Source organism: Lepidochelys olivacea, assembly GCF_965140295.1.
Source record: "Lepidochelys olivacea isolate rLepOli2 genome assembly, chromosome: 23".
NCBI classification, from domain to species: domain Eukaryota; kingdom Metazoa; phylum Chordata; order Testudines; family Cheloniidae; genus Lepidochelys; species Lepidochelys olivacea.
In genome coordinates, this window is record NC_140433.1 from 9,915,886 (window position 1) to 9,928,662 (window position 12,777).

Consider the following 12,777-nt stretch of genomic DNA (forward strand, 5'->3'; position numbering starts at 1 on the left):
CCTCCCAACACCTTCTTTATCCTCCCCTTAGGACCTTCCTCCTGGTGTCTGATAATTCTTGTACTCCTCAGTCCTCCAACAGTCCGCGTTCTCACTCTCAGCTCCTAGTGCCTCTTGCTCCCAGCTCCTCACACGCACACCACAAACTGAAGTGAGCTCCTTTTTAAAACCCAGGTGCCCTGATTAGCCTGCCTTAATTGATTCTAGCAGCTTCTTGATTGGCTGCAGGTGTTCTAATCAGCCTGTCTTAATTGTTTCCAGAAGGTTCCTGATTGTTCTGGAACCTTCCCTGTTGCCTTACTCAGGGAAAAGGGGCCTACTTAGCCTGGGGCTAATATTATCTGCCTTCTATTACTCTCCTATAGCCATCAGGTCCGACCCTGTCACAACTGCTACAGACTAGGGACCAAGTGGCTAGGCAGCAGTTCTGTCGAAAAAGACCTAGGGGTTACAGTTGACGAGAAGCTGGATATGAGTCAACAGTGTGCCCTTGTTGCCAAGAAGGCCAATGACATTTTGAGCTGTATAAGTAGGAGCATTGCCAGCAGATCATGGGACGTGATCATTCCCCTCTGTGCGGCATTGGTGAGAACTCATCTGGAGTACTGTGTCCAGTTTTGGGCCCCACACTACAAGAAGGATGTGGAAAAATTGGAAAGAGTCCAGCGGAGGGCAACAAAAATGATTAGGGGACTGGAACGCATGAGTTATGAGGAGAGGCTGAGGGAACTGGGATTATTTAGTCTGCAGAAGAGAAGAATGAGGGGGGACTTGACAGTTGCTTTCAACTACCTGAAAGGGGGTTCCAAAGAGGATGGATCTCAACTGTTCTCAGTGGTACCAGATGATAGAACAAGGAGTAATGGTCTCAAGTTGCAGTGGGGAGGTTTAGGTTGGATATTAGGAAAATACTTTTTCACTAGGAGAGTGGTGAAGCACTGGAATGGGTTACCTAGGGAGGTGGTAGAATCTCCTTCCTTAGAGTTTTTTAAGATCAGGCTTGACAAAGCCCTGGCTGGGATGATTTAGTTGTGGATTAGGTCCTGCTCTGAGCAGGGGGTTGGACTAGATGACTTCCTGAGGTCCCTTCCAATGCTGATATTCTATGATTCTATCATAAGCTTCCCCTCTTTATTATCAAGCTTATGAGACTTATTCCTCTGCTCTTGATGTGGAGAGGCATGAAATTGAGGCTGAGGATAATAATTCCTCCTCTGACACTGGTAAGGAATCAATTAAGCTGAAAATACTATCTTTAATATCTAAACACTGGATCTGTACACAATCTCTTAGCATAGTAAAGAAACCCAGATACCCACCTGTAGCTTTCACATTTTTCATTTTTCTGTACACTTAACAGACTTTCCCCTTCAAAGGGAAGGTTTCAGTCTTCATCTTAGTGTTGAGAGACAGGCTTACTGACATAAGATATGCATGCCTTCTGAAAGAGATGGATGAAGCTATTGCCCTAACAGAAGCATCTGAACAGTGAAATGCTGCTCTGAATTGATGTTTAGTGACATTCTGTCCTCCTGTAAGTAGAGCAATTGCTGATCTCTGATCTTCCTCAGGTAAAACTTTGATAAAAGATAGCTTTTCCCCCCATAGCTGGTTCTGATAACCTGCTATGTCAGCTTCATAATTTGAAATTTGCATTGCTAAAATGGTAGAAGAAAGGGTGTCAAGGTTCCTCCCCCACTCTGAACTCTAGGGTACAGATGTGGGGACCTGCATGAAAAACCTCCTAAGCTTATCTTTACCAGCTTAGGTCAAAACTTCCCCAAGGTACAAAATATTCCACCCGTTGTCCTTGGACTGGCCGCTACCACCACCAAACTAATACTGGTTACTGGGGAAGAGCTGTTTGGACGCGTCCTTCCCCCCAAAATACTTCCCAAAACCTTGCACCCCACTTCCTGGACAAGGTTTGGTAAAAAGCCTCACCAATTTGCCTAGGTGACTACAGACCCAGACCCTTGGATCTTAAGAACAATGAACAATCCTCCCAACACTTGCACTCCCCCTTTCCTGGGAAATGTTGGCTAAAAAGCCTCACCAATTTGCATAGGTGACCACAGACCCAAACCCTTGGATCTGAGAACAATGAAAAAGCATTCAGTTTCTTACAAGAAGACTTTTAATAAAAATAGAAGTAAATAGAAATGAAGAAATCCCCCCTGTAAAATCAGGATGGTAGATATCTTACAGGGTAATTAGATTCAAAAACATAGAGAACCCCTCTAGGCAAAACCTTAAGTTACAAAAAAGATACACAGACAGAAATAGTTATTCTATTCAGCCATTTAAAGAAATCTTTAATCTAACACATACCTAGCTAGATTACTTACTAAAAGTTCTAAGACTCCATTCCTGGTCTATCCCCGGCAGAAACCAGCATATAGACCGACTATAGACAGACACACAGACCCTTTGTTTCTCTCCCTCCTCCCAGCTTTTGAAAGTATCTTGTCTCCTCATTGGTCATTTTGGTCAGGTGCCAGCGAGGTTACCTTTAGCTTCTTAACCCTTTACAGGTGAGAGGAGCTTTCCCCTAGCCAGGAGGAATTTCAAAGGGGTTTACCCTTCCCTTTATATTTATGACAAAGGGTCTTCCTACCAATGACATCTACACTTTTCCCTTCCTTATCAGAGGGAGCAGAGTGTGATTGAGCACCTCTTGACCTCTGAAAAGTCACCTTTGCAACCAATGGATTGGGATATAGGTGGGTGTGGAACGTCACCAAACTTTCTGAGGAAACTAGTACAGTTTTTCAGCCTTCTTCAATAAAAGTTGAGAAAATGAGGGATCCCATCTCCCAGTTCATTGGTTGTAAAGGGAGATTTACAGAGATCAAAAGGTGCACAATCCTTCCAATAAGGGAAGTGTAATTCTTTGTCTAGCAGCTGCTCCCAGTATATCAAATACAGGATGAGAAGATGCATCAGTTGAAACTAAGGAATATCCAATGTCTTTTCCATATGATCCACTAACTCATGGGATGCCACCACATCTTCTGAAGGTGACAAGACTGACTTGTCCCCTACATTCTCATCTGGGGATGTCATTTCTCCAGATTCTGGATCTGACTTCTGCACTTCCGTTGATTCCTCTTCTTCTGATAAAAAATCTCTCCCTGTTGTAGGAGATTTAGCAGGGCTTATGTATTCTATCTGATCCATATCATTTAGATCTGGGACGTGCTCATTTCTAACTGCAGAAAACCTATTCCCATACATAGGGAATTCTTGGTAAATTACTGGAGAAGGCCATTGTGACATTCGGATCCAAGGTAGTAATTGCCAGTTAGGCCCGAAGCCCACATCTAGATCCAGCGAAATATATATATGCCCGGATGGATCTGAGATATATAGGTGTATGTGTCCATAATACTATCTCTCTTTCTCTCTTTCCCTCCCTCTATGGATCCAGTCCACGATTCATTTTCCTTCTCTGATGTGAGAATATTCTTGGTTCAGATGGAACCAGAGATAGCAATACCTTTGGCTGAACAAGAGAAATTGGGGCTGGGGGGATTTCTCTGGGAAACCAGAAGGTGGTTTAGGTGATCGAAGGAGAGAAGAAAATTTAAATTCCTCTACATGACCTCCCCTTCCTGTGGAAACACACGTTTGAGCCTTTTTCACCACATCCTTCTTTTCATTTGTATAACTGATACAATTTTTAGTGGAGTTGGGGATGGATCCTAACTATGCACCTGTGTCTCAACTACTGTCTGCTGCAGTACAACACCACTATCAGTCTCTAGCAACATAGTATTCCCTGGCTTTGCTGATTCCTTATTCCTCCTTTTTTGACCAACTCATCCATATCGGAGAGTATTGGATCTGAGCAGAAATGTCTCCTCACCTTCCCAGGAGGAAATACATCACTGCTCAACTCCTTAAACATATCTGATTCAGAAGAGTCTTTCCCCTGTGGATTGGCTTTTGTCAGAGAAGCCAATGCCACTTCAGGCTGAATCCTCATGCCTGCCTTGCCCTTCCAGTTGTTATTAACAGGATTGCCTCTAGTCCTAGAGACTGACACCTCAGACAAATTCTTTTTCTGATCTTGACCTCTGGATCCTTTAGTATTATGGGTTCAGAAAGATGGTTTACTTTTCCTCCCTGTAGATTCATCGGGAGTCACTGCTAGTCTGTGAGCTTTCCTGGAACCTTGTGCTGTCCCAGTTCCAGATGGTTTTGGAACATAAGTGCCTGAAGCCTATTCTGTCTTTCTTTCTTTGCTCTCTTGGTAAATGTAAAGCAAACTGAACACTTGGAGGGTGAGTGTCCTTCACCTAAACATGTATCTGATGCTGGGAACACCACTAGACAAGATACACACCTTTTGAAACTGGGTTTCTTCTTCATTTCCGTTCAAGTAACTATCTAATCTCCTATCACTAAATGTTAACTAATTCCGAAATATTTGATAACCTATGTTTTAACACTACCCACTAATCACGGATGCAAGCTCCACATAAAACTATTCATCTGGTCACAGTGAGAAGGAGCTCACTGCCCCTTTTGTACCCTGGCCTTGGAATGCTCCAAGTTTACGGAGGGGAGAGGTGAGGGAAGTGCATGAGCACTTCAGTGGTTATGATTGGCTAGAACTCAACTGTTCAGGGCTGCACTGGTCTGGAGTGTTCCCATGAGTGAGAGTATGCAGAGGACACTTGAAGAAGAAGAATCTCTCTGTGGATGGTCCAGTATCCATGGATAGAGCCTGCTTTGGCTTCAATTTTTAGGTTTTCAGGCAGCACAATTTATCTCCTCTGTGAGCTGGGAAACCCATCCCCCTTGAGAGGACATTCCCCAGGAGAAGCTCATAGATTTCCCAGCAGATGTGCCAAAAATGGTAACAAACTGTAGCTTCCTGTGACAATCTAACACTCCCAACCCAGCACAAATAACAGCCACTCCCAACAATCCCCCGATGAATAATGATCAATGTAACCCAAGTACCAGCTGCAATAAACTTCTCAAATCTCCCTCCCGTTCAACACTGCTGCCCTTGGTTCCTTCAACAATAATATAGTTATATCTAGCCAATATCCTCTCTCCCCTCAAGAGTAGAAAGCTGCACAACTCGGTGCTAACTTACCCCTTTGTCTCTGAAGCTCATCTGTAAAAGAATGACACACATTTGAGTAATTATAAAAAGAAAAGGAGTACTTGTGGCACCTTACAGACTAACAAATTTGTTAGTCTCTAAGGTGCCACAAGTACTCCTTTTATTTTTGCGGATACAGACTAACACGGCTGCTACTCTGAAACTTGAGTAAGTATGTGATTTTTGCCCTTTTCTTCAAGCATCTTTTAAATTGCTTTATTTACCCCCTCCTGATAATTAAGAATGAAGGAGGATTCATGGACAGAAGTACTGTACTGAATTTGACTATCAACCTCTAGGTCCTTCTGGAGAATTTACTGTTGCTGGACATTCAAATACATGCTGCTCCTAAAGATTCCTTCTCAAATCTGCGGGTGGATAGGAGGCTGTGGGCAATATTGCGCATATGACTAATGAAATAATTACACCACCACCACCCCCCGTGCGCTGTAAACATCTGAATACAAATGGAGAAAAAATAGGTTGGAGTTTTACAAAAATCCTAGGGGCTAATTTACCCAAGTGTAACTACATTGACATCACTGTAGTTTCAGATGGGATGAATTTAGCCATATCTATGCAGTGGAATGTTTTCAGAGAGAACCGATTTCTAAACAACAAATACACAGCATCCACAATTCCACCATATAGCCTCTCTTTTTTTTCTTTTGCTTGAGTAGAAGGCTATATAAATCAATTAAAACTTATTCATTTCTCTCCGTTGTTGGTCTGCAAAAGAATGACAACTATTTGAGTAAGAAAATAATTTCCCTCTTCTTCAAAAAAATTCTTTTATAGAGGTTGAGAGGGGGTAGATGTCTGTTAGGTGAGAGTTATAAAAAGACAGCAAATTTTTTTCTTTATTTTTTAGAAAGGCCTAATTCATGATTAGGGCTTAAATAGGGTTGCCAATTTTCTAATTGCACAAAACTGAACACATGAGCCCCGCTCCTTCCCGAGGCCCTGTCCCCGCTCTCTACATTACCCCTCCCTGTGTGGCTCACTCTCCCCCACCCCCACTCACTTTCACTCTGCTGGGGAAGGGGGTTGGGGTGAGGGAGGGTGTGAGGTCTCTAACTGGTGGTGTGGGTTCTGGGGTGAAGCCAGAAATGAGGGGTTCAGGATGCGGGAGGGGGCTCTGGGCTGGGGCAGGGAGTTGGGGTGCAGGAGGGGGTGAGGGCTATGGCTGGGGATGTGGGTTCTGGAGTGGGGCTGGGGATGAGAAGTTTGGGGTACAGGAGGGGGCTCCAGGCTGGGGGGTGGGGCCAAGGGATTCAGAATGTGGGAGGGGGGTGCAGGTTGATGCAGGGGGTTGGGGTGTGGGAGGGGACTCCGGGTTTGGTGGGGGGCTCAGAGCTAGGGCAGAGGGTTGGGTCTCGGCATTGGGGCACAGGATTATCTCATGTGGCTCCCAGTCAGCAGCACACCCGGTCTAAGGCAGGCTAGTCCCTATCTGTCCTGGTACCGCGATGTGCCCCGGAAGTTGCCAGCACGTTCGGGTGCTGGGGTGTGGGGGCAGAGGCTCCACGCATTGCTCTCGCCCACAGGCACCACCCTCCCTTCTCCCATTGGCTGCGGTTCCTGGCTAATGGGAGTGTGGAGCCAGTGCTCGGGGAGGGGGCAGCACATGAAGCCCTTTGGCCACCCCAGCCTAAAAGCCGGACTTCTGGGGTGCAGCGCAGTGCCAGGACAGATAGGGATTAGCCTGCCTTAGACTGCCTGGACTTTTAATGGCCCGGTCGGCGGTGCTGACCGGAGCCGCCAGAGTCCCTTTTCAAACAGGCGTTCCAGTCGAAAACCGGACACCTGGTCACCCTAGGCTTAAATTACTGTGAGACTGCACTAGAAGCTCTGCATTTTCAGCAGGGATACATCTGGCTACGGCTGTGCAGCAGACTGTTCTGTGAGGGAGGGGCACTCCAGTCAGCAAATATAAAGCAAATGTAAGTCCATCATGAGCTCCATCTCTACATCAATGGAAGGTGTAGTAGGAAGAGGGCCTGAAACATAAGCCCATGTATCAACCATAAGCCCAGGTATCAAAGGCCTGGTATGAGGCCTGAGCTAAAGTAGTTAAAATCTTGCTGCTATAAAGCAAAGTTAAGTTGTGAGCAAGAGGCAGGCCCTGCTCACAGAATTGATTGCAAAGGTATAGCTTGTGTTATAAAAGACTTGGTCCCTACTACATTGTAAACAAACTAATTTAATCTGTGTATTAAATTTGGGTTACTGAAAACAAGAAAAAATGTAAAACAAATAAACAATTTTATTATGTTAACTAACTTAAGCTGTTTAAGGTTGCATCCCACAGATAAAAGAAAACAGGTGATATCACACCCCGAACACACCAAACTTACCCATTTCCCCCCGTAGTTGGGCTGTAAAGGAATGACACACATTTGAGTAACAGCAGAGTTTTTGTTCTATCCTGTAAACAAATGTTTTCTACATAGTATGGCTTGGCAAAGGTGGCTGTTAGGTGGGAGCTATAAAAAGGTGCAGGAAAAGCGTAATGGTTCAGGATGCTGATGGATAAGGAATTAGCTCCCCCTGCATCTTCTACTCATACCAGTCGCCCATGAATATTACTGTGACAGATATGGCAAATTCCTAAAATATCTTTGGGATATCTTACTGCAGTGTTTTCTCTGTAATGCTTTCACTTTCCAAAGAAATGTGTTTACAAATAAAAAGCTATGCAGTAACCGGTGCCTGCTGGCAATTCCAGCTGCACATAGCCTTTGAAGAGAAAGTAAAGTACAGATGCAGGCCAGTTTAGGCAGTCTGACTTGCTGGGGATATCACATTGTAGGCAGGGAACTGTGCAGCCTGGACAAACCCCAGACAGGAGGGAGAGAGACAGAGATCTCTGCCCTAGAGAGGTGATGGCTGATGAGCCCTCAAGAGACCACAGAGGGGTAACACAGGGAGAGTTGCCCTGAACTGTGATAATCATGTCACAGTTTTCAAAATGCAGAGCAAGTGGACAACCCATTCATTTAGCCTGGCTTTCCCATAGCTGCAAAAAGGAAAACAAAGAGAGAAGTAGGAAATTTGCAAAAAAATGTTTAATAATTATTGCTTGCTAGCTTCTGGGAGGCATATAGACAATATGAGACACTTTATCAGAGTGACAGGTTTCAGAGTAACAGCCGTGTTAGTCTGTATTCGCAAAAAGAAAAGGAGTACTTGTGGCACCTTAGAGACTAACCAATTTATTAGAGCATAAGCTTTCGTGAGCTACAGCTATACCCACCTGCAGAAGTAAAGAAACAGATTGATAGAGCCAGAAGAGTTCCCAGAAGTTACCTACTACAGGACAGGCCTAACAAAGAAAATAACAGAACGCCGCTAGCCGTCACCTTCAGCCCCCAACTAAAACCCCTCCAACGCATTATTAAGGATCTACAACCTATCCTAAAGGATGACCCAACACTCTCACAAATCTTGGGAGACAGGCCAGTCCTTGCCTACAGACAGCCCCGCAACCTGAAGCAAATACTCACCAACAACCACATACCACACAACAGAACCACTAACCCACGAACTTATCCTTGCAACAAACCCCGTTGCCAATTGTGCCCACATATCTATTCAGGGGACACCATCACAGGGCCTAATAACATCAGCCACACTATCAGAGGCTCGTTCACCTGCACATCCACCAATGTGATATATGCCATCATGTGCCAGCAATGCCCCTCTGCCATGTACATTGGTCAAACTGGACAGTCTCTACGTAAAAGAATAAATGGACACAAATCAGATGTCAAGAATTATAACATTCATAAACCAGTCGGAGAACACTTCAATCTCTCTGGTCACGCAATCACAGACATGAAGGTCGCTATCTTAAAACAAAAAAACTTCAAATCCAGACTCCAGCGAGAAACTGCTGAATTCATTTGCAAATTGGATACTATTAATTTAGGCTTAAATAGAGACTAGGAGTGGCTAAGTCATTATGCAAGGTAGCCTGTTTCCTCTTGTTTTTTCCTACCCCCCCACCCCAGATGTTCTGGTTTAACTTGGATTTAAACTTGAAGAGTGGTCAGTTTGGATGAGCTATTACCAGCAGGAGAGTGAGTTTGTGTGTGTATGGGGGTGGGGGGGATGTGAGAAAACCTGGATTTGTGCAGGAAATAGCCCAACTTGATTGTCATGCACATTGTGTAAAGAGTTGTCACTTTGGATGGGCTATTACCAGCAGGAGAGTGAATTTGTGTGGGGGGGTGGAGGGTGAGAAAACCTGGATTTGTGCTGGAAATGGCCCACCTGATGATCACTTTAGATAAGCTATTACCAGCAGGACAGTGGGGTGGGAGTAGGTATTGTTTCATATTCTCTGTGTATATATAAAGCCTGCTGCAGTTTCCACGATATGCATCTGAGGAAGTGAGCTGTAGCTCACGAAAGCTTATGCTCTAATAAATTGGTTAGTCTCTAAGGTGCCACAAGTACTCCTTTTCTTTTATCAGAGTGGTGATTTGTAAGGTGATCAGACACTCTAGAAATGAAACTGCTGGACATTTTGAGGTAAATGAGACAGAATAAGTAAGTCAATAAGTAGAAAGTTTAGAAATATAGGATACACATTGCAAAGCAGAAAAAAATCTGAATATCGCTACTTACAAATCAATGCAAACTTATCACAATCATTACGGAATTGGACTGCAACAGATTAAATTAGATTTTTTTTTTTTTATTCTTGAACGTTTGGTTAACAATACATTTAGCTGACTGAATTTTTAACTTTGTGAATAGCACCAATCAACCTTATTCAATGACCCACATAGGGACAAATATCTTGTACTATGTATATATTTTACCACCATCCTGCTGTTCCCATCACTGGTTCTTTCTCATGTCCTCCAAGAAAATGTAATTTTTTTTTTCACAATATACCATGGTCACTGCATTAATTACCTCTCCCACCTGTATTTAATATTTGCTTCTCATACGATCAAAGTTTAGCACATTATGCAAAGATTAGCAGAAATCCACTCTATGGATTAGCCCTCTTGCAAAAACTGTCATCTAATTCATCCTTGCTATAATCGCACTGACTTCACAACAGGGATGAATTTGGCAACTGCTGTGTAGTAGACTCCACTGATATGGAGCAACACTCTAGATAATAAATATATATCACATACAGTTCCTTCATGTCATGCCACAGCTGCAATCAGCAAAGAAGCTGAGGCTAGATCTCCTTAATATAAAGTTCCTGGGGCTTTGGAATACCCTCCTGACCTAGGTCTGAAATAGCATGGATTGCCAAACTTTCAGAGCATGCTTCAGAACTCACCAATATGTTGAGATGTTATCAGACAGAAGGAGTGAAATTTTTATCTGATTTTGTATTTTGAAATAATTTGCAGGGTGCTCACAGCTTGCACATGGGCACATTGTTTAGCTGAGATAAAATAAACACATTTTTACAAATATATTCTTGCTTTTTTGAGAGAAAAGGTGGGTGAGGTAATATCTTTTATTGGACCAAATTCTGTTGTTGAAAGACAAACTTTCAAGCTCACACAGAGGGGTTCTGCAGAGCTGTTCCCAGATCTGAAAAAAAAGAGCTCTCTGTAAGCTTGAAAGCTTGTCTCTTTCACCAACAGAAGTTGGTGCAATGAGAGACTTTACTTTACCCACCTTGTTGCTCTAATGTTCTGGGACCAATACAGCTTCAATAACTTTTCCTTGTCTTGGTAGCTTGAGTAGAAGCTTACAGAAATCAATGTAAACTTACCCCATTCCCTCTGCAGTTGATCTAAAAAGAAAGTACACAATTTTCTTTAGTAAAAAATGATTTAAATGGGAGGAGGGAGTGAGTTGGGATAGGGGTTTGTTAGCTGCGATTATAATAAGATTGCAGAAAAAACCTTGGGGCTTATTTTTCCCTGGTGTAACTACACTGACATTACTGAAGTTACAGCAGAGATGGACTTGGCCACCGCTGTGCAGTGGATTGCTCTGAAAGGGAGCACTGCTTTGATCAGCAAATATGAAGCACCTGTAATTCCATTATATGCTCCATCCCTTTCTACTTGAGTGGAAACCTACATAAATCAAGTCAAACTTACCCATTTCCATCCGTAGTCGGTCTGAAAAGGAATGACACAGATGTGAATAATGGAAGAGTTTTTCTCCTGTTCTATAGGCACTGACTTTTTTTTTTTTGGCCGGTGGGTGCTATCGAAGTGGTGTGTGTGCTGAGCAGGGTGGTGGTATACTCTGCCAGTTTTGGGGGGAGGCTATTTTCAGCATATTTATATACTTCTTACCTGTTCTAATTATTGAATGTGTCTATCATTGCTATCTTTACTATTTTAATAATGATTAAATTGTTATGAACTACATAATTACATTATCATGAATTACATTATATTAAAACCATTGCAATCACCTACAAGCTGTCTTAACTAATGTCCCAATTTAAAGACATTATGTCTCACTGTAGCTTTCTGGATGAAACTGTCAATCTTATTTACATCTAGTTCCCTGGTATTGTCTTGATGAACATTAGGACAGTTACATTATTCAGTTGTGTCTGTCCCACTGATGACTGGAGATAATTTTTAAGTCTTCTGAAGCTGGAGTATGAGTTCAGGATGATACAGGCACAATGAGAAGGATTCTTATAAATCTGAATTACTCTGGAAGCATAGTTATACTCCATATTCTTTATGAAAATATGCTTGTGGTAGGAATATGACATAATTAAGATATGCTTTATGCAAGATAACTCTTGTAAGGTATCATTGGAAAAGTTATAATGTACTGAATATGATTATCCTATTTGTATGCCTGTATCATTTCTGTATCTGAAATTAGGAATATTGACTCTGTGTCTATATTTCAACTATGCTACTTTGGATGACACCCCCTGCTAATACTTCAGGTACAATGATGAAAAAGCTGGACAGTGCTGATGGCCAACCAGCAAGAGACAATGGACTGTAAAAGAGCTTAGTCTTCCTGTGAACTTGTGGGTCAGCCTGTGAAGAATAGCCACAGGGGCCCAACAGAGGCATGTGACCATGTCACCTGGTGCTGGAACCCATCTTGAATTCTGTACTTTTCCAGGAGAAGCTGGTGTGTGTGTGTCAAACTAGGAAACAAAGGACTCCCACCTTATGCAAATACTATTTAAGGGTGGGAAGTGAGGTAATCCAGGTCATCAGTTCTCCCCTCCTACCCCATCCAAGATGACTGCTGGAAACAACTAATGTTGGGGGGAGGGATAGCTCAGTGGTTTGAGCATTGGCCTGCTAAACCCAGGCTTGTGAGTTCAATCCTTGAGGGGGCCATTTAGGGATCTGGGGCAAAAATTGGGGATTGGTCCTGCTTTGAGCAGGGGTTTGGACTAGATGACCTCCTGAGGTCCCTTCCAACCCTGATATTCTATGATTCTATGAACTGGGGGAAATAACTGGCCCCAGGCTAGAAGGGCATCTGGCCTGTGAATAAGATTATTAGAATCACATTTAGGGTGAGAGCTTACATACAACCAGTTTCTTTAGTGTATTAAGCTTAGTTTGCATGCTCTGTTTTATTTTCTTAGTAATCTGCCTTGTTCTGTCTGCTACCTCCTTAACGACTTAAAATACACCTGTTATAGTTAACAAATTTATTTCTGGTTTACAATATAACCC

At 43.1% G+C, this 12,777-nt stretch overlaps 1 long non-coding RNA gene across 1 annotated transcript; it reads right to left on the reverse strand.

Annotated features, from left to right (window-relative positions):
• Positions 1-5,109: 5,109 nt before the first annotated feature.
• Positions 5,110-11,228, reverse strand: LOC311512041. The gene is made up of 4 exons (XR_014709380.1): positions 11,206-11,228; positions 10,872-10,892; positions 7,477-7,497; positions 5,110-5,131 (listed from the first exon to the last, which is right to left on the reverse strand). It is a non-coding gene; the product is annotated as an uncharacterized lncRNA (long non-coding RNA).
• Positions 11,229-12,777: the final 1,549 nt, after the last annotated feature.